We start from the raw sequence: 23,755 nt of genomic DNA, 5'->3' as shown, positions 1-23,755 counted from the left end.
TTCCTACTCCTTCCATCACTAACACCAGTGCCTAGACTCCTTAGGGGGGTATTTAAACCTGCTGTCAGCCTCACTACCCTTCAAGGTCATAAAGACATCAGATGGAGTCGATCCGCCAAAGACATTTCACATTTCCAAACTTGTTCAATAGATTATTGTGAAACTCATTTTAAGTTGCTCCTGATTGAAGGACATTACAAAACAGGGTTTGCTGTTGTCCAATGAATGTTATCCCGTTATGTCTGGCTGATTACAAAATTTCCACAACTACAGAGCACTGGTCTACCTTACTTGTAGGTTAGGCTTCACTACACAACGCTACCTACCTACCTTGCTAATGAAGAAATAAATATATTTGTCATCAGGTTCTGTATTTGCTAAAAGAGACTCATCTTCTGGTGTATTTAACTCGCCTCAAAAAGTTGAATTTCAAACTGTGAAAGACTGCTCTGCTGGCTTCAGCGCGGTTAGGGAATATTCTCGATTATTTGGATTGCTCCACACTACTTGATCAAGAATAGCTTAGAGAATGTATTTAGTTCAGAAAACAGCAAAGTAGAAAATGTACTTAATAAAACGTCGCTATTCGTAGTGCCGTTAGGGCCCGACACTGGAGTTACATCACTGAAATGTTGTGATTCAAGGGTTATTTTTATCAGTAGAAAACAGATTTTGTGAGTAAAGTGTGAAAGTTGGAGGGAAAAAAACTGTAAGTGGGGGTTCTCTAACATGTTGCCATAAGTTTGCCCTTTACACCGCCTACTCTTCCACCTCCTGCCATTTTTTCATATCACCACCCACTCACCACCTTTGATATCACCTCAGATCCTTAACTCCATGTGCAATTTCCCTGTCAACCCTACAACTTATACTCTCTGGTAACCCTTGTTCCCCTTTTTCTGTCATTCTCCATCTCTTCTATTCTCATCATCCTTTACTACGATAGAAGGCCAAATACTGATAATCCCCCCATCCCCAACTGCTCCATTTCTTCTCAGTGAGGAATAAGGGTGAAGGCCATGCCAGGAAGAGTTGGCATCAACCTGTCACCCCAGCATTCCTGCTTCCTCCTTCTGTCAGCCTGCTTAATCAAATTACTCCCCTCACCCATGCACACACATTTCTCAATCATTTCCCCTTTCTCTCTTCCTCCTTCTCTCACACCTTCTTCTTCTCAATCTTGTACTCTCTACCTTCTTTATCTGCTGTCTTCCAGGAGACTGTGTACAAAAATGAATGTGCCTTCTCTGTGTTTGTTTAGTGACTGGGTGACTCTGCTTGTGCTTGTTCATTTAAACTGAGTACATGCTGAAACCATGTCTGAGGCTGCTGTTTCATCTTAATCAAATTTCCCTCCTCTTTTCTGCTTCCTTCCTGTGTGCCCACTTGCCCACGCTCCAAATGTCAACAGGATTTGGGCACATGGAGTGGCATCTGGTGCCACATCACCCGACGCACATGGATACAAAAAACCTCACAGCACGGCGAGTTAACCTGGAGCGCTGCCAAGCCAGCAGCTACGCGCTAGCTAAGTGCCACAGCGCCAGTCAAGTGCCCGTTCGGCTGTGCGCCCACCCGCATCACTACAACGCTCACACACTGCACAGAAGCACACACACTGGCACTTTCAACCCCCAATGGCACCAGGCGATGACAGTGAGACAGAAGGGCCTTGCCTTGCAGAGTTGCTCCCTGCCCCCCAGCACATACTTTACAGCTCCCTACCTCACTGCACAGCCGTACTGTAGCTCCTAAGTCTCACTGGCTGTCTGTTCAAGTGGGATACACACAAGCAGAGTGTGACTTGGCATTACACTGTAGCACTGGCTTCTATGCCCCCCATCAATTTTCAAAGCACACATTCTTAACTTTTTATTTTGTGCAGATGCATATTTTCACATCTATCCATAGAATTAATATCAACATAAACTCACAGAAAGTATAAAGCTTGGTCTGTTGAGCCTAAAGTCCAAGTTTCATGTGTCATGAAACTGGCTCTCTTTTAACCTGGCAATATCACCATTGTAACTGAGTCAAAACTCCGAGTCAGGACCAGATTATGTTCAGTGTCATCCTTTTCATTAGATATATGTGGCCTATGCGCATTTTAGACCTTCAGTAAAAGGAATGAGCTTGAAGTAATGTATGTAATGCTTGTAACGCCACAAGAAAAAGCTGTGCCGTTAGCTTGCGGTAACAGAACTTTTGCAGACATATGACTACTTTGATGTTACTCCAGACACTTCGAAATAATGTTGTTAGTAACAAAAATAACCAGTTTTCTGCTGTCAACATACAGTACCTAAAAAAAGTTTTCACCCCCTTGGCTGTTTTACCTTTTTATTAATTTTATAAATCAATCATGGTCAATATAATTTGGCTTTTTAAACAAAATAACCTATCACATTTCAAAGTGAAAACATCTCTCTACAAAGTAATGTCCATTAATTAAAAAAACTTCTCTAAATGTCTAAAATAAGTAATCGCATAAACATTCACCCCCTTTAAAGTGACTGGCCTAATTTGACAGAGGTCTAGCACTTTGGAGCTAGTAGTCTCACACTTAGTAAATTGTGGATCACCTGAGAGCAGTGAATGTGTCTCAAGTGATTGTAGTATGAAGACACCTGTGTCTGGGACATCCAGTCACTGTTTAATCAGTATTCTTTGCTACCATTACACCATGAAGACAAAAGAATAGTCCAAGCAACTCAGAGAAATGGTTATTGGAAAGTATGAGTCAGGGGATGGATACAAAAAAATCCCCTGGAGTTCAGTAAAATCCATCATCAAGAAGTGGAAGGAACATGGCACATGTGTAAATCTTCCTGTATCAGGCCGTCCTCACAAACTGAGTGACCATGCAAGAAGGAACCCAGTGAATGAGGCCGCCATTACACCAATATCTACTCTGTAGCTGAGATGGGAGAGACTCTGCATTCAACAACTGTTACCCAGGTCCTTCATCAGTCAAAGCTTTATTGGAGTGTGGCAAAGAGAAAGCCACTGTTGAAGAAAACTCAAATTAAATATCAACTAGTGTTTGCCAAAAGCCATGTGGGAGACTCCATGGTCAAGTGGAAGAAAGGTCTCTGGTCTGATGAGACCAAAATAGTGCTTTTTGTCCATCAGACAAGACACTATGTTTGGCAGACACAAAACACTGCACATCACCACAAACACACCATCCCCACTGTGAAGCATGGTGGTGGCAGTATAATGCTATGGGGATGCTCCTTGGCAACTGGCCCTGGAAGGCTTGTGATGGTAGAGGGTAAAATGAATGCACCAAATTATAGTAAAAACATCCAAAGGAGTGAATATTTTTTACAGGCACTGTCCTTTAAAAAGTATAATAAAGAAAAAAATATAACTATACTTTAAATAAAATATGTTATGATAGAGCTGCAGAATGTGTGACATTAGGATCAATGTTTGATTGAAAAGGAAAAAAAAGTGAGAAAGGATGTTTCAGAAGTAAAGGACAAGTGTGATCTTGATTCCAGGCTACAAAATGTTGTAAAGTCAGAGCCATGACATTGGAACATCACTAAAAAAGTACAGGTCATTTACCAAAGGAAGAATGAAAAGGAAAGAGGCACAAAACATTTTAATCATGTGGTCAAGAATATTCATATTCCTGTAAAACTACATTTTATCAAGGGAACTCTCTTCTCTTTACCCTTTTCTCATCTCGTCTCACTGCAGATCAGAGTTGACTCTCAATTACAGTCCATCTCTGTGTGCACATGACAGTGTGAGGCAGGCCCAAATAAAACACATCAGGCTTTTCAAATAGGCTGGTTCAGGACCGCTGAGCAGCCAACAGTGCCAGCCAGCCAGCCAGCCGGGCGGCCAACTCCATATACATCCACGGCTGAGAAAAGATCTCAAGGAAGCTACAAAGCTAGCCACGCTGCTCGAGTCTAGAACATATGCTCTACTCCAATCTGTGTCACTCTTCATTTGCCTCTTTATCTCCCCAGATCTGCACAACCCTCTCATCCTTCTCTTCTTGTGTCCTAATGATATGGCCTTGCGCTCTCTTTTTAATCCACATCATTTCCTCTGAGTGATGTGCAAAAGTTCACACGTATAAGTTTACTCATACCACATTAAGCTTTGATGTTTGCAAGGCTACAGGTGTGTGACCGTTTTTCTCTGCAGAGCCTGAACGCTGAATTCTGATGGTGATATTATGAACAGAAAAAGGATCACAAAATACAGAAGAAGAATGAAAGGGTGCATGATATAGTTCCAGGTTTTTCACATTTAGGCAGCACTAAAATGGCATAGCGTTGCCTAATGCATGAACAAAGATGAAGCCTAGGAAATATTTAGATGGACCTATTTAAATGGACTTAAAAAATGATCCATCTAGTTTACGAAGGACAGGCCCCATGCTATTTGTTTATTCTCTTGTCTTACTATTGAGTCAGATAATCATAGAGTGATTACACAGTGTTTCAAATTATTATGCAAATTGAATTTTAGTGTCATAAACATTGAAATTTTTGTTTTTCAGTTAAACTCATGGATGGTATTGTGTCTCAGGGCTCTCTGATCGCTGAAATCGATCTCAGACACCTGTGATAATTAGTTTGCCAGGTGAGCCCAATTAAAGGAAAACTACTTAAGAAGGATGTTCCACATTATTAATAGGGGTGGGTAAATATATCGTTTAATCGATGCATCCTCCCCCAATTCAATATCGATTCAGCAAATCCTCTGAATCGATTCACCTCCTGGCCAGTGGGGGTCGCTGTGCGTGTGATTCGTGTTGTATGGATGGAGGCCGCACACGACCAACCATAACCATGTTATGTGAGGTTTATCACAATTTCCAAGAGGACAGAAATATTATTTAAGTTTACATGCACTTTTCTTTTTCAGTGTTTATACAGAACTGTCATGTTTTTTACTTTTGTTCTCCATATGCACAAATAAGTTATTATTGTGCAAATTTTTATTTTCAGATGTTTTACTGCTCAAAAATGTGAGGTGACTTACCAATTATGTTCACATGGGCATGAAAATAATTATTAAAAAATTTTCAACAGGTTATTTGTGTATTTCTACTTCTTACTGAATCAACATTGAAGCATTTAAATCAATATTGAATCGAATCGAATCGAATCGCAATGTAAAGAATCGAAATCGAATTGAATCGTGAGGTTCTTAACAATACCCAGCCCTAATTATTAAGCAGGCCACAGGTTTCAAGCAACATAGGAAAGAAAAAAGATCTCTGCTTCCAAAAAATTGTCAAATAGTGCAATGCCTTGGACAAGGAATGAAAACATTAGATATTTCATGAAACCTTAAGTGTGATCATCGTACTGTGAAGAAATTGTGGCTGATTCAGAGCACTGACAAGTTCGTGCAGATAAAGGCATAATGAGGAAGGTTTCTGCCAGACAAATTCATTGGATTAGCTGCTAAAATGCCATTACAAAGCAGCAAACAGGTATTTGAAGCTGCTGGTGCCTCTGAAGTCCCACCAACCCCAAGGTGTAGGATCCTCCAGAGGCTTGCAGTCGTGCATAAACCTACTATTCAGCCACCCCTAACCAGTGCTCACAAGCAGAAACAGTTGCAGTTGGCCCAGAAATACATGAAGACTCATTTTCAAACAGTCTTGTTTACTGATGAGTGCCGTGCAACCCTGGATGGTCCAGATGGATGGAGTAGTGGGTGGTTGGTGGATGGCCACCATGTCCCAACAGGGCTGCAACGTCAGCAAGGAGATGGTGGAGTCATGTTTGAGCCAGAATCATGGAAAGAAGCTGATAGGCCCCTTTAGGGTCCCTGAAGGTGTGAAAATGACCTCGGCAAAGTATATAGAGTTTCTGACTGACCACTTTCTTCCATGGTACAAAAAGAAGAACTGTGCCTTCCATAGCAAAATTATCTTCATGCATGACAATGCACCATCTCATGCTGCAAAGAATACCTCTGTGTCATTGGCTGCTATGGGCATAAAAGGAGAGAAACTCATGGTGTGGCCCCTATCCTCCCCTGACCTTAACCCTACTGAGAACCTTTGGAACATCCTCAAGATAAAGATCTATGAGGGTGGGAGGCAGTTCACATCAAAACAGCAGCTCGTGGAGGATATTCTGACATCTTGCAAAGAAATTCAAACAGAAACTCTCCAAAAACACACAAATTCAATGGATGTAAGAATTGTGAAGGTGATTTAAAAGACTGAGTTGCACTGACTATTTATGAAAATCAGAGAAAAATGTCATTTGCATAATAATTTGGAACCCGGTGTATGTGATGAAGAAAAACATACCAGCTCTTACGCCGCCTGCCTGATTTAAACACACTGAAAGCAATAGCACAGCAACCTTCCAGTGACACATGCATACTGCACTTAATGCTCCAAACACTCATTTCAAGTGTTTTCAAGTAGACATAGAATGTGCGTGTGGACAGCTAATGTCATCATAGAGAATTCTCTGAGCTTGAATGACACTGAGCTCTATGTATGTTTGCACCTGAATACATATGCATGTATCTTTTTTTTACTTCATGTGAAAGAAAATGTGTCTGTGAGGCCATTCTTACACCAAAGAGAGATAACGCCTGCGCTGCTGTGCCAGCTTAGTGTATGCAGGCCAGGCTGAGGGGTAAGAGAGAGTTCATTAAGAGATTTCAAGGCACCTGAAGTTCATTTGTCTCCCTAAAGCATCAAAACAGGATAATAAGGACAGAAGAGGGGGGGGGAAATGGCAAGAGCGAGTCGTGTCTTTGTTTTTTTCTCTCTCCTTCTTTAACAATTCTCGCCTTTAAATACCAAAGCCCTTTCATCCTTATCTGTGACTTGTCTCTAAAATTTAAAATGGAAAACTTCTTAATGCGTTCCAGTGTCAAGGTTTAGACAGGGCAAACCTGCCTTCTAGCACAATGCAGTAGAGATAAAAATAAAATGACTTTGGATAAAGTGTTTTAGAACGAATCAATGGTCATTTTTACCGCTTATTCAATGCAATATGTTTAACAGTGTTTTCAGCAAATGTAGATTTCCTAATTTGAACAACAACAATTTGTCTAAAATATTTATCCCATTCAAGCCAGTATTTGGTAGATGCATCTTTGGCTGCAATCACAGCACTGACTCTGTGTGGATAGGTCTCAATCAGGCTTTCACAGCTGGATACTGCAATTTTACCTCATTCTGTACTGCAAACTGCTCAAGCTCTGCCAGGGTGCACAGGGATCGAGTGTCAACAGCCTTTTTCAAGACCAGCCATAATTCTCTAATAGAATGAGATCTTGGCTTTGACTGAGCCACTCCAGAACATTCACCTTGATGTCTTCAAACCATTTCTGTGAAGCTTTTCCTGTATGCTTCAGGTCATTATCTTGCTGGAAAACAAATCTTCTCCCTGTATTTTGCTGCCTTCATTTTACCCTCAACCTTGACCATGGAGTCTCCCACATGCCTTTAGGGGAACTTGAGCTGAGATTTGATGAGTTTTGACAATTTTACCCTCTTTATTTACAAGCCTTCCTGAGTTGTTTGAAGAGTTCTTTTGTCTTCACAGTGCAATGGTAGCCAGGAATACCACTTAACCAATGACTCAACCTTCCAGACACAGGTGTCTTTATACTTAAATCACTTTAGACACATTCACTGCACTCGGGTGATCGCATTTCCCTATTTGTGAGACTACTAGCACCATAGCCAACTGATCAAATTTGGTCAGTCACTTTAAAAGGGGTAAGTGTCATTTTTGATATATAAAATCAATAAAAGGAGAAAAAATGTATTTTCAAATGATAAAGGCATGTAAAGAAGGGATCCCTGGCTTTGTGTTGGAACCAGAGAGGAGTAAAATAGACAAATAGGAGAATGGTGTGTGTTGTGCCATGCTCAAAAGGTTCAAAGAAACCTGTAAATACATGTGAGGGTTTAAAATTACTCAAATCTACTGATTACTTACAGTGGCTAGGTTGCACACTGTGTAAGCAGGCAGCGTGGGTTCAAAGGTGGCCCGTGGCTCCATTTACGCTTGTCATTCCCCGTTCTATCATCCCTGTTTCTGACTCTATTCACTGCCCTCTGCTATAAGGCATAAAAAGCCAAATAATAAAGAAGAAATAATAATAAAAACATTACTGAATGCTGAATGAAACTCTCAACTTTGATATAAGTTGCCTTTTTCAAATCTAACCGAAATGTCAAGAAGCTTTAAAGACACATGGAAGTCTGAAAATTCAAGCAGAACTGTTTCTACTAATTCTTTAGTCACCATTGGCTCACATCTCTCCCTTCTTCCATTCTTTCTCTCCTTTTGCCTATAATCAGCTGATCACCAGAGCAGGAAGAGTGAAAGAATGGAAGAATGGAATCAGATTTTGCCACAACCTGCTTTGACCAATCATCATGAAAATGTCATATTTTAAATCTGTCATTCTCTCTTTCACAGTCAGCCTATCATTTCAGTGTGGACGCTGCGACCCTCCTCCACTTAAGCCACCTCCATTCAGTTAATCAGCATTTAGTCCAGATCCTCACAGGTCTTCTGCTCAACTCATCCTGCATGCCTCAGTCTCCTCCTTATTGGTTCCTGGTCCAGCTTATCAGAAGTCTACTCCTCATCTGATCCTGCATCCCTAATCAACACCACCAGGATGGAGTCTAATCATCAAAGACTTTGCCCATTTCTCTGTCATTAAAATGTGTAAAATAAATTATTGTTAAACTTGTATTTAGGCTCTCCTGATTTAAATAACCTTAGATACCATTGTATGGCATTTTTATTGTTTGGTTTAAGAAAACAGCAAAATACTATTCAAAACTTCAGAATGTCACAGGTGTAAGGATTGAAAGAGTTTGACTTTGACCTTCATATTTTCAGTTGTCTCTGTTGAGTCTTTGTATTTTAAATGGTGTTTAATTCTCATTTAGTGTCAGATCCTGGCTTCCTCACTCAGTGTATTTTCTATCTGAGTGTGCGCTCATGCCCCTTCCTTGCACACGGCCGGTGCTCAGGCTAATAAATATGCTCTTATAATCCTGCTGCTGGTGTCATCCAAGTGTCACTCCAAGCCATAAGGCATGGACACAGTGGGGTGTTCCTTACCGCGTGAGTGTGTGAATGTGCATGGTTGTGATATTTAGTGCGCGTGAATCTTTATTTGTGTGTGCGTGTGCACGTCTGTGGGACTGATTAAGATGCACTCTTCTCCGGTGGGGTGGGACACCTGGTCTTGGTGGGAAAATGGGCTGTGGGCCACCAGGGCAAGAGGCAAAGGCAGGGAGAGTGAGGCAGGGGAGGCAGGAGGGTGGTGAGGTGAGCTACAGGGAAACACTGTCATCCACTTCCGCACCAAAAGGACTTTTAATTTAGCTACGGTCAGATTAGACCAAAGCACATGGCAAATGTGGAAGGAGGCATTGCTGCCAAGCTATTAGGTAAGCCCACGTGGGCAATGTGACAAAACACAAAAATAGAAATGCTGTTTGAACACACATATACACAGACACTTGCACTAGCAAAGAGGCCAGAAAATCAACCATGTGAGTACGTGAACACATGCCTATTGACCTTCATGAAATCAGGTGGACTCTGACACAGAGGAGGATATAGTAGTTATTCTTTAAAATACTTCCTAAGATAATAGCCACTCCCTTCCACCATGGGGTGGAAACATGGTGTGGCAAAGCATTGGCTTCACTACAGATGGACTGTCATGGTGGAAGCATTGCCTACTGGTGCCAACAGATGCACTGACAGTCTCACCCATGGTCTCACTGGACGGCTGAAAGTCATGGCAGAGGGTGAATTCCTCTATTCCTCCCAGCATTGTGAGTATTTTCGCTGTCTTTCTCTCTGTTACGCTCCGACTCATCTCCTCGACCGGGCGTGCATCTTTCAAACTCTATAAACACCAAAACTTTGAATAGAAACACACCTGAAATGCTGCTGGGATTGAAGTTACTCATGTCCGCCATCTCCTGGTGTAAAGTGGTAACAGTGCAGACCTCCGCCATTAGCCCTGCCTCTCAATAGTACAGAATCATTAAAAAAATTCCTGAATCCAGACGGTGATCCGGATCACTCCCAAAATCTAATCAGTTCTTCCTTATGCCATTTCTGACATTTCCTGAAAATTTAATTAAAATCCATCCACAACTTTTTGAGTTATTTTGCTAACAAACAAACAAATGAACAAACCAACAAACCAACAAACCAACAAATGAACAAACGAACAAACCCACCCGATCACATAACCTCCTTGGCGGAGGTAATAAGATTGTCCTCCGGGATTTTCCTACATTTTTCTGCATTCATTTGACCCTCTACCTTTACAAGCCTTCCAAGGCTGGCTGCTGAGAAGCATCCCCACAGCATGATGCTGCCACCACCACGCTTCATCCTGGCAATGATTTCTGGGGATTTGCAGTGTCTGCTGCCTCCCACTTGACCATTGAGTGTCCCACATGCCATTTGGCAAACACTAGTCGAGATATGATGAGTGTTCTTCAACGGTGGCTTTCTCTTTGCCAGGCTATCATAAAGGCTGGACCAGTGAAGAACCAGGGCAACAGTGGATGTATGCAGAATCTCTCCCATCTCAGCTGCTGAAGGTCACAACTCCTTGAAAGTAGTCATGGGTGTCTTGGTGGCCTCTCTCACTAGTCTCCTTCTTGCACAGTCACTCAGTTTGTGCCATATTCCTTGAATTTCTTGATGATGGATTTTCCCAAACTCTGGGGGATGGTCAGTACCTTGGAATTTTTTTGTATCCATCCCCTGACTTATACTTTTCAACCTTTTCTCTGAGTGTTCTTTTATCTCCATGGTGTAATGGTAGCAAGGAATACTGCTTAACCAGTGAATGGACCTTCCAGACACAGGTGCCTTCATACTACAATCATTTAAGACATATTCACTGCACTCGGGTGAGCCACAATTTACTAATTGTGAAACTACTAGCAACAATTGGCTGGACCTATGTTGAATTAGGTCAGTCACTTTAAAGGAGGTGAATATTTACGCAATCACTTATCTACCTTAATTACCTTAATTTTGTTTAATTGAAATTACTTTGTAGAAATCTGTTTTCACTTTTATGGTAAAAAGGTTTTTTGGCCAAAAAGCCAAATTCTATTGGAAGTTGAGCTAGCTAATGTGTGAATGCAGCAAAAAATACATGAAAATTCACAGCAAGTAAGCAAGCGGGGTTGATGATCTTTATGTCATGTATAGCATGTAATAAAGCTGCATCACGCTCTTTTCTGTTGCAAGAGCATTGTACTTTACTCTTGCTGATACTATGTGTACGTCCAACATCGATAATAAAGACAGAAACTAAACTCTGTTACTTTGTTAGCCATTTCTGTATCACCCTCTACATCACGCCCTGCCACCTGAGACCCCTGCACACCCGCTGTCCGACAGGTAGGTCTGCTTCAGTGGGTTACACATGTGAACACGCAAGTCAGGGAATGTTTAAAGGAAACATGTCTGAAAATGCCCCAAAATCTTCAAGAGTGCATGTGATTGAAGATTGAAGATTGAAGAGAATCCACATTAGCTTTTAAATTACCAACCTAAATCTTAAAACAATGTCTTACTACACTCAGTATATATCAGCTCTATGCTGATCTTCCATTGTAATTATGTGGGAGAAAGCACGGTGTCCATTAAGCAGGTGGACAGCTGTGACACAAGAAAATGACTGAGGACTGTGCTGAATAATATAGAGATCAGCTCAGGACACAAGTGCTGACAGAGTGAATGAGTGTAGAATAGATGCGCACACAGACACACATTCACAAACAAATCTAGCAAACACAAAAAAAAGCCAGAGGCAGTCTGCAAGAATGAAGTAACAAAGCTAAGCAGGAATGGCAGTTTTCTTGGTGTCTGCTTAGGCTTAGAGTAATTGCTGCATGTCTGTCATTGCCGGCGAAGATGCTGAAAATGTCTTCCTCAGCTGCTCCCCTGCCTGTTTTGTTTGCTGCACTTGTGTAAAGTGGGAGAAAATAAGTGTCATTCAATGAATGCAGCTATTCTTCCTGTGACAGCTTCATATCTGTGAATTTGGGGGGAGGAAACCCCAGAAATCCTCCATTCTACTGGCAACGCCTTTGACAGGGTGCTAAAATAAAAGGCCCCACCTCTTTGTCCAAGCATGGGTGAGCACACGCACACACCTACTACGTCCTACTCTAATAAGTTTTTACACACCCACTTGACAATGTGCAATGACTAACACACACGCACACAGTGAGCAGTGAAGGGTGTCTGTGCTGAGTGAATGGATGCCCTTTTTAACCCTGCTCAGCTAGTGTCCCTGTGTTAAAACAGCTGATTAGAGCCATGAAAGAGACACAGAGATGCCGCTGAAGAGTCGAGAGCAGAGTGGAAGGACTCCCCTCTGTATCCTTACAACTACACCTGTCTGTCTGCCAATCCTCCTGACCCTGTCTCACTCTTCCTCCCGAGCTCTTTCGCCCTCACTTTCATATGCAGCAGGCAAATGGGTCAGTTGCCATGGTAACAACTGAGAGGCCAGGGATCCTCTAGTCCATTAAGAAAAGTGGGGGAACTTCTCTCCATGACCCCATACATACAAACTCATTTAAAGCTCCTGTGAGAAGCTTTTGGTTTTAGTTTATTTTAGCACCCCCTTGTGGACAAAGTGATGTCTTTGATCTTTGTATAGGTCTTTTTTTATTATTATTTTTTTACAATGTCAAACATATTACTCACAGTGAATCTATACAGTGGAAAATGCCATGGCTGTTTTCACGGCATGCTTTGATTTAATTTGACTCCTATCCAATGGCAAGACTTACAGGGATTAAAATAACTATACGGCAATAATCAGCCTTGTCCTTGATGGTCTTGTTCCCTTTAGAGGGTCACACAGAGGGGACTGTTTAAATTTAGTCTGTTCCATTAGCAGCTAAAATCCCAACACAAAAGCTTTAATGTGCAAAACAGCATCCTACAAAGTTATGTCAAAAAAATGTGTAAGGTAAAATAACTGATTGCGTGATTATATGCCCCATTAAAGTGACTGACCTTATTCAAGAGTTCCAGCCAGATGGCGCTAGTAGTCTCAAAATTAGTGAAGTAGGGATCCCTTGAGTGCACTGAATTTGTCTCAAATAATTGTAGTATAAAAATGCCTGTGTCTGGAAGGTCCAGTCACTGGTTAAGCAGTATTCCTGGCTACCATTACACCATCAAGACAAAAGAACACTCCAAGCAACTAAGAGATAGTAACTTAAAAGTGGGAGTCAGAGGATGGATACCAGAAAAATTTCCAAGCCCCGTCATCCCCTGTAGCTCAATTAAATTCACCATCAAGAAATAGAACGAATATAGCACTTGTTTAAATCTGCCCAGATCAGGCTGTCCTCACAAACTGAGTGACTGTGCAAGAAAAAGTTGAGTGAGAGAGGACACCAAGTCATCTATGATTACTTTCAAGGAGTTGCGAGCTTCTGGCATGGGAGAGACTCTGCATACAACTAATGCCTTTGTTCTTCACCAGTCAAAGTTTTATGGGAGTGTGGCAAAGAGAGACACTAGCTGCGGTTACATGAGCCTTTTTTCACGATCCGATTAAATTCATTCAGATCAGAGGTTAACACGTCTCTTCACACATGGACACTAGAAGATACAATCCGATACGTGTGCTCAGGCATCTCAATCTGATCTGAATACAAATGTTCTGACATGCGCCTTAACGTCCCACCAGTTAAATCTACCGACAATTTGCTGTAGAAGAAGAAATTCTTCTTCTGCACCTGTAAACAAACCGCCTGACTTACAGTAGCCATCCCCAGTTGACGGCCGGGTCCTGTGCCAGTAGGTGGCACAAGATGGATATTTTTTAATATTAATTTTCAATATTTACGTATTTCATTGATGCCACTGTCATTGATGAAGAGGGTTGCCATCAGCCATTGTTGCAAATGGTGGCACAAGATAGTCCACCTAAGGTGAAATGATGACTTACAAAACTTTTGTACTAGCTGATGTTCTAAGGTAATCAGTTATGTAAGATATTTTGAGTGCAATTAACTTATCAGTGTTTACAATGCACTAAAAATATTAAGTATTACACACTCAAAGTAGATGATTTAGGCTATGTCCTGCAAACTTAAATTAACATTTGAATCTCAGTTGTGAAAACTTAAAATAATTGATTTTAAACTAGAAGTGAATACTTAAATAGTTCAAGTAGAACAAGTACTGCACACTACTAACAAACAAGTTTTTATAACTCACAAGTCAAGTGTAGTTTACTTGTAATTTTTGAGGCAACGACTTTCCATAATTTTTTTAAGTAAGCTCAACTAATTTTTTCTTACAGTGTACTTTCCCTGCGTAATAGTCCATCAGCCACAAACGCAGACATCGTATCTCGCTTTGGTGAGTGATTCAGTTCAGTGTCAGCCTGATTAAACCCATTATTATAAAAATCTTTAATGCCAAACTAATATCAACTAAATTTATTTGAATACAATATAATTATATAATTTTATGCCAACAAGAAGTGCAATTATGGTCTCGATCACTTATGTTAAATGGGGCATCCTATTTAACTCCGGGTCTCATCAGATGGTAAATATTCCTCTCATAACCATAAAAACAAATTCTTTATGACTACAAATTTAATCCTAATCTGTACACAGGCTGTCCTATGACTTGGTGCAGCGCTAAAAGGCATCCCAAATTACGCACGGAGATGGGTCACTTCATGATGCATGCAGGGGTGTAAGGGGGATTCTGATAGAACGGATATGCAGAAGACAACTGTAGGGCTCATACGTGCCCTAAAGTCAAGTTTTCACTCAACAGGCGAGGGGTGTAGCTCTATGAGTCTAAAAATGTTTAAAAAATGTGAAACAAAATGCTGTGATACATAGCACATTTATGCCTGTTCTTTTTAGATTATAGCTTCGAACATCCAACACATTTTAATGGTGTAATGGGTGGAAAAAAATCCAATGTCTGGCCCTAGGCTTTCTGACCTTGAAATATTTTGGGATAAAAGTTAGGAACCCTGCTTTACACTGTCAGGTCACTCACTCATTTTTTCAACTCATCCCTGTGCGAAAATATTGGTTTGTGTACTCACTCGTGTTTGTACTTTATATTATCTTTATTTCTATTTTTTTTTTTTTACTCAGAAACAGACCTTTGTCGTGTGCTGCAGACAGATCTGATGTTTCTGGTGCTTCCCCTGTTAAAGCAGCAAGCTCAGCGGTACATAGGCTTCTGCCGTTGTCCATTCAAAGGAGGAGATTAACGAAGTATGTCACACGGGCAGACATACGCCGTAAGACAAAAACACCCCAAACGGGGAGAGGTGATCAGACCAAGTGTTTTCATGAACACTGAGCCGAATGAGGATCGACATAAACCACCTCTCTCGTTTGGAATGAAATTCCTTTCGGAATGCACCGGATCAGAAGATTTCATTCCGAATGGAGTGTGTATATGAAGCATTTTCATTCCTTTCAGGCATTTATTCCGATTACAAGTGGTCCATGTAAACATGCCTACTGTTGAAGAAAACTCAATGCATTTGGACCAGAGTTCACCAAAAGGCATGTGGGAGACTCCATGGTCAAGTGGAAGAAAGTTATTTGGTCTGATGAGACCAAAAGGGTGCTTTATGGCCATCAGAAAAGACGCTATGTCTGGTGGACACCAAACACTGCTCATCCCCACTGTGAAGCATGGGGGTGGCAGTATCATGCTGTGGGGATGCTTCTCAGCAGCAAGGCCTGGAAGGTTTGTGAAGGCAGAGGGTTAAATAAATACAGGAAATTCTGTGAGGACAAGCTTATTCAGTCTGCAGGAGAACTACTGCTTGGGAGAAGATTTACAGGGAAAGCGCCACAGAAATGGTTTGCAGACAACAAAGTGAATGTTCTGTAGTGGCTCAGTTAAAGCCAGGCTATGGGTTGCACCAGCTGTACGTAAGTTCAAACGTAGCCTAGTTTGAATGTAAGTTCTTACTTACAACAGAGTTTATGCTCTCCTACCATTTAAGGTGTTGCACCAGCTGAGATAGTTTCAACGTAGGCGTAAGTTATAACTTAAATCTTACTCCTAACCCCTACTAGGTGTAAAGTCCTCCGTAGAATAGGGCTGTCATAGTGATAGCTCTAAAAGACGTGATAACCCAGAGGGTGACGAGGAGTTGAGGATTTTATCAGAAATTTGGAGTCAGCACTGCGCTCCCCATGATCAGAAGCACTGTTGTTTTCCGTGAGCGTTGATCATTTCCGCCGTCCACTGTTATGTTATCTTGTGTTATTAGTGATTTCACCACTTGATATCAGTGTTATTATTTTATACTGGCTCTAGGTTTAGACCATAGGCTTCACAATACTCACATATGCAAAATGCCTTGTCATACTTTTCGTCCACACTGGACACTGTAACTGGATTAACAGCAGTTAGCAAATGTTATTTTTAGCATGTGTAGCAAACAGGGTTAAAAAATGCTTTTCAGTGATTGGTTAAAGTAAGAGAATACGTCATATCTGGGACAATATTTTGGTTAGTTTGGACATAAATCTCTACTAGTTAAGATCAACCTTACATCTCTGTAGTGCAACTGAACAATAACACAACTTAAGTTAGAACTTAACTAGTTTCAGCGTAGGGTTTATTGTGGACTTTACACCATAACTTAAGGCAGAACTTACGCATAGCTAGTGCAACAGGCTGCAGACCTCAATCCAATAGAGAATGTGTGGCTGGACTTGAAAAGGGCTGTTCACACTAAATCCATGTGCAACCTGGCAGAGCTTGGGCAGTTTGCAAAGCAGAATGGAGTAAAATGGCAGTGTCCAGATGTGCAAGCCTAATGAGACCTATCCAGTCAGACTCCGAGCTGTTACTGCAGCCAGAGGGGCATTTATTAAATACAGACTTGAAGGGGGGGTGAATATTTATCCAGTCACACTTTTACATTACATATCTTTACTTAATTGCCATGTGTTTGTAGAAACCTGTTTTCACTTCAAAATTAAAGAGGGTTTCTTTTCTTTTTTTTTTCCCCCAAAAAGTCAAATTACATTGACTATGACTGATTTGTAAAATCAATAAAAGGGTAAAACATCCAAGGGGGTGAATACTTCTTAAATTAATTGTCAAATTTCTAACAATCCTTTTTGCATAAAAATTGTACTCGTGCAGAATTTTACTATTAAGGTTTTTTTTTTTTTTTTTTTTTTTACGTAAGAATGAAATATACCTGTGACAAATCTATCTATGTCTTTATCTTTGGAAACTTCATGGCAGCTGTGAAGGATGTGACCTTTTGACCTCCCTACGAGCCTGCAGCTGAACCTGAGCACTACCTGTCCTGTACTGTGGAGGTAGCCATGGTACAGGACAGCTGGTGCACTTCCCTGGATATTTTAACAAGGGATGAAATATTGAAAGGCTGAACTGAGATGATGAGCTGGAAGAGGAGAGGAGGTAAGACGCGAGGATGGAGTAAAGGAGTGATGGAGAGAAAAAAACAGCTGCTAGGTTTAAACAAGAGAGGTGGAAGAGAGGGTATATCAGGTACTCTCTAGTCTTTTTCCACTTAAGTTATCATGGAAGGACAAATTATTTATACAGGTAAGAAAATCTGCAGAAATTTGTCTCCAGTATAGTGCCAAAGAAGCCATGTCTGTTCATTTAAACAGGACCTGCAAGAACAAAAACTCTACAGTCTTTGACATTACCTGAGATTACTGGATCTTGTACTATGCTTGGTGACAGAGAGAGAGAGAGAGAACCCTGCGGCTCACACTCTGACGTGTATGTTACGCTCTATTAAATTAGCATGAGTCCAATATTAAAATAATAACATTTACCTTCACAATAAATGCTCTCGGTTCCAAAATCAATACCTCCACCCTCTAATGCCAAAGTATCATTACAAGTAATAAGAGCAAAGTTGTTGCATTATATTGAGCATTAACAAAAAAAAAAAGAACTCAGAAGGGCATGCACATATTATAGATTAAATAATTTCATTTGAAATGTCACAGATTCCCATACCAGTTAATAGTGTTACATTGTTAATATATTTTTGGAGGAGGGGTTGATGACAAAGAAACATGAGGAAAAAATAATAACAGGGCAAAAGAAAGGGGGAAAACATCATTTTTAGAGACAAGTATGTGTTTGTCATATGTGTGCGCGCTAACATTAGCAAATTTTGTTCTTCTATCTCTATGTTTTAGACTAAACAAAAAGAACTAAAAGGCAAGCTTGCTAAGGAAAGGTTTACCTTGTGATTAACTGCTGGATGGAAAAGTCCTTCATGAGCTCAATCAGAGGAACTAAAGACTCATATCTCTGCATCCACAAAGCAAACCTATTAGTGCACGCTTAAAAAAAAAATCCATACAAATCACCAAATCAGAAGAGAGAAATCATTGATTGAGGCACACAAATGAATGAGTAAACTAAAAAGGAACAGAAATGTTGAAGTGCAGTGATGATTGTATCATCTTTGAGTTAATGGAGTCGGGTCTAAAGGTGAGAACAGAATGATAGGGAAGTATACGGCTGAATTGTGAAGGCCCCTGTCATGCTGTCTATGCCCTTATTGGATGAGCCACTCTTTCTCTCAAGGTACTCAGTCTCCATTCAGAGCAGGAATCAATGGCTCCTGATTAGATTTTCAGGGGGTTACTATTCTGTTTTTGTTTGTTGTGACATCTTCCCTCGCTTTGTGAGGTCTCTGTGCTCTTGCCTGTGACAAAGGCACCACCTCCGTGGATGGAGGAAGAAGGAGATGGGGAGACAGGAACCGTGGGAGGAGGGGGATCATTGAGAGAGGCCGTCAAGGCTGTTTCTTGTAGTTCCTTGTTGTGCAGCGTTCTGCAGGAATAAATGTGAGCATGTATGAGTCTTTGTGGGTTTGATGCCATGTGACGGTACAGCATTTGTACTCATGTAGTGCAATTTGTTAAGTTTGTATCAGCATAGACTGCCTGGTCTGAAATGAAATGAGATTAATTCTATTCTCAGATTTCCTCCTACTATCAGTTCCTCCTACTATCAGGTCCTACTTTTTGTTCTCTTTGTTCAGCAGATGAATTGGAAAATCCAGAAGAGAGTGACACAAAAGAAAGACATCATAGCTTTTATAAAGAAAATATAAGGCTAAATTGTATCCTGTGGTGTTTTTGGAACCATGCATAATAAGGCAAGTTCTGCTTATTGGATAGATATTTGCATTTCTTATATGTAGTGGAAAAAATGACTAGATATCTGCATTTTTAGTAAATTTAAACTCACCAGGAGGCTGCCATACTTTGGTCCGCACAGGTAGTGTGACATCATCTGGTCACAGCAATCCTTGTCCCATACTATTTCTATGCAATAACCTGAGTTTCCCACTGGCAGCGAGTTTTGCTGTTTGCAGCAGCAGCGTGGGTCCGCTCTGGCATGTACTGTCACAGCTTAGCAGGCGCAGGTGTGCTGCATGTTGGCCATGTCTCCCTGCTGTCACAGCCCTGTCATTCTTCTTCAGTTTTACCTCAAAAAACTCCTAAAGCATGACTTGATCCAGTGTTAAGTGGAACCATGCCAGGAGCTTTTCAAAATAAGAGCAGTATGGCTTTTAATTTGAAAGTCACAGACTGGAAGTGTACTCATACTGTGTTTATCTTTCCTGTGATATATTGTACCAGTGTGGAAACAAAAAACTTCACAGTAAGTAGAAGTTTACAGAACAACTTTATTAAACAGACACATTTCTAGCTTGTGACCTTTATCAGGGTCATCAAGAAACAGACTACAAACATATTCTACTGATGTGGACATATATGTCTGCTACATCAAAATTAATATTGCTTTCCATTAATCATTTTCTCATCTATTTTAGCCATCAACCGCTCGCGATGGGCAGGAAAATAGGAGAGACCTCAGTTATCTACTCGTAAGACATGCTGCTCACACAACTCTAGCTCTACTTGTTAATCTAACCAGGATAAAATCTTTGTTTTATGTATGAAACTTCACCAAATCCTGACAGAAACTACAAATTTTTCGTTTAAATATGCCTAAAACACATTTTACTGCCTACTCTAACAGTGCTTTTAATTTGTGTACTGTCACTTTAAGAGATCATTGTTTACATGACGTCAGTGCTGCCCTTCTCTCAGTTACATGGAATGAAACACAAAAAATGAAAACTCTGGACATTTTTGAACCCCTAAATATGTTTATTTAATTTCTAGGTACCCCATGTATATAGTGTATTAATTCGTATATACAGGGGTGAATCATTTAAATAATGTTTGTAAGTATGCATGTAAGTATGCATGTATGTGCTTCACATATATCAATAAAAAAGTTGGAAAAAGGACAGATGCCGTTCTTGCGTTAGCCTGTCATTGTTTTTAGTATTACTGATGAGTTGTTAGCCAATAAACCTTTAAAACAACACATTGCGCAGTACTACATGTATTAAAAGACTGTTGCTGCTCACGACATGCAACCGCGGGGTAGTGCTGTGTTTACAATTTCCAAAAAAAATGCAATGAGAAACAGCAAAAAGTTCTGAAAACAGATCAAAATCAAAGTTTTCACTACACTTAATACTTTCTGCCACCATGTTGGGACGTCGAGGTCGAAGTGCTCTGTGAAAAACCAAGTTTATCAGTTGTAAATACGACTTGGAGAGACGTTCTATTTGTCACTTCTGGATGGAAGTCGGAAAAACAAGTCGGAATACGAGTTACGATGACAAATGGAACGCAGTATCAGCTCTCTGCTAACTGTTAAGCACTCAATTCTTTATGTAAATGATGAAAAACATTGCAGTATGTAATTATAAGTCTCTCTTAAGCTTGTGAACATGAAGTAGAGTTCTTTTAATCTAGTGCAAAGTTTATTAGCATGTTTCCTAGAGCAACAGGGTTTCTCCATCTGAAATCTTCTAACCAGAGACTGGAGACCCGTCTGTGTGGGAGACACTGCATGTCACAGAGCCTTTTTATTTTCTTTTTGACTTACACAGGTATGTGTACTTCAGATGTTCATTGTTTACATAAATAATAACATTGGGTGTAATTCACATGGTACATGGTGAAATGCATTTAGCATTTACAATGTAATTTAATTTATTTTCTACATTGTATTCAAAGAACATATCACTGTAAAACCAAAGGTTAAAGTCCCTGTAAAGTGATTAAAAAATCATAATTGTGGGTTTGTTTTATGACAGGCCCCCATGTTATGAACCACTAGGCCAAATTTCATCCATAAAAAAACATCTCTAAATGCATTAAATTAGGCTTCAAAACCATGAAAAATGAGGTTGTAATATCTGCTCTAGGATAGTGTGGGCGTGTCTGTTGAGTGAGCTGAAGCCATATGCACTTATGAGAAATACGATCCTCTCAAATTTGAGCAGAAAGACAGATATTGGGGATTAAATTTACTGTTTTCTGGTACAAATCCCTCTTTTGTGATACTTTTAAAAAAACCCTTTGGCCATTGGGCTGATAGATTGATGAACAAAAACACAATGAACAAAATTAACAGCATGGCTGTTAACTTTCAATGAAAGCAGTAGCATCAGCTAACAACAGACTGTACTAAGACGAGCTGCTCGGTGATTTTATATCATATTAGCGTTAGGGGGTGGGGTAATTCCCAGTCAAGAAAGATAATGTCATGGGCTCCTATATTTACCCAGCTCAAATAAAACCCAGCCAGGACAGAGGTGAACAACTTTCAAATGGTCTAAATCCAAGATTAAGACACTCATAAATTTCAGTGTTTTCACATGTTTATAGCAACCTTACTCCAACAAATCTAGAGAGTTAAGACACAAAGTTTGGATTTCACTTTACAGGGACTTTAACATGCAAACAAACTGAAAATCCAGGGACTGCACCTATATTGCAAATAAATAGTATGAGCTAAAAAGTGTTGTAGCCGGATGATGTCATAATATGAGTGCGGACCAAAACATGGCAGCCTCCTGGCGAGTTTATTAGTTCAAATTTACTCAAATGAATATATCTACTGAGTTCTTTTTGTTCTACATAGATATGAGATAAAAATATCTATCCAATAAGATGAACTTATCTGACCATTTTGAATTCCTTTCAACGGTGGATGTCCGAACCTGGGTTGCAAAAAGGTTTAAAGAAAGCAACACCACCAGTCTCTTTCTATTTCTGCATATATCGCATGTAAAATTGCAAAGCTATTAGGGCTTTTACATTTCAGTCGAAAATTTACAGTTACCAAAGTTTATCAGAAGCTGTTCGAGGGAAATACATCCCACTGTACTCCAGGCGAGGCGAGGCCAAGCTTCACAGCCATCATAAGTAAACTGCCCGTGTGATAAGGGGCTGAAAGAATCCAATAAGCCCTAAATCTAAACAGGGCCAAAGCATCTGCCTTAATAATAAATGTGCCATGCTAAAAGGTTACTTGAACTGCCGAATTCAAATTTAATTGAGGCTGTGTGTTGAATAATTAATCTTTTTCCCAGGGAACACAAGGCGCACTGGACGAGCCAATCGAGAAAGAGAGAGAGAGAGAGAGACTGCGCCAACCCACGCCACCATCCCATGAACCCTGCCAGAGTGCGACCCGCTATACAACACAGTCAGGGCATGATGTCATCCGCCACATCATCACCCTGGTAACCAGCCTGAGTGTGTTTGTGTGCAGAAAGGGAATAAAGAAATCAACCTTTCCACTTCGGAGCACAAATAAGAGAGAGTGAAAAAGGGCAAAGCTAAGAAAAAAAACGAAGAAATCTAAGCATTAGCAGAGAAAAAAAAACACCATGAGATGATGGTGGGGATTTTTGTTGTTCTTATTGTTGTGGTTGGGGTACAAAGGCGCGCTAAAGTGGAGCGTTTAACGTCTGTCTTTAATGTTTGTATCAGTTTACCCCTTCTCCTCCTCTTCTTCATCCTCTGTAGGTATTTCAGTTGGAGGCGTCTCCTCAGATCTGTGCCTTTTAATGCTGACTGCCGCAAATCTTTTGAGGCCGACTACAAAAGCAAGCTGGCAGTAAACTTTTCCCCCTGAAGGAGAAAGCGAGGAGCACTGTTTGGGGATCGCATCACTCTGGGGGAATCTCCTCTCTGGGGCAGAGGCTGATCTGAGGACGCCCTAACTGGCCCCTGAACACAGAAACCTGCAACACCGTGAGAGCTTGTTCTGTGTTTGTTGTGGTGACTTAATCCATTTGGTCCATGCTGCGTTCTTCTTTTCATTGTTGCTGCATGTTGAAGTTTTTTATGATATTGTGTGCAGTCATAATCACAGTTTCATTGCAACAGTCTGCCGAGTTGCAGCAGCAGCAGCAGCAGCAGTAGTCCTGGTTTTCTAGGTTTTTCCCCCTCTCTTACGCTCTCTCTCTCTCTCTCTCTCTTCCTCCCATCAGCCCTCTCTCTCTCTCTCTCTCTCTCTCTGGGTGTATGGCACCTCCCCTCCATTGTTGATCTGACTCTGGGCTCTACATTGCTGAGGTGGCGGATTGTGGCGAAGAGATGCCTCTGTCAGGAACGTGCTTATCCTCCTGCTCGAGCCACCCTCTTATACATAAAATATCAAACATCTGAGGGACAATATGCTGACCTGCTGTGACCTCCACACATGCGTATGCACACAAAAGGGACACACTTGTCCACACGCACGCCAAGACACACACGAGACGCACACACGCACGTGCACGGATGAATGCTGGCATACAGTGATGCACACACACTCATAGACACAAA

General features: G+C 40.8%; 1 protein-coding gene across 1 annotated transcript in view; it reads right to left on the bottom strand.

Moving 5' to 3' along the window:
* The window catches only part of kiaa0825 (KIAA0825 ortholog), a 220,875-nt gene that overhangs the window by 66,142 nt on the left and 130,978 nt on the right, over positions 1-23,755 (bottom strand). The window lies entirely within an intron of this gene.

This window comes from Cheilinus undulatus, linkage group 5 (assembly GCF_018320785.1).
Source record: "Cheilinus undulatus linkage group 5, ASM1832078v1, whole genome shotgun sequence".
Classification (NCBI taxonomy): Eukaryota; Metazoa; Chordata; class Actinopteri; order Labriformes; family Labridae; genus Cheilinus; species Cheilinus undulatus.
This window is presented reverse-complemented; position numbering and strand designations above follow the sequence as displayed.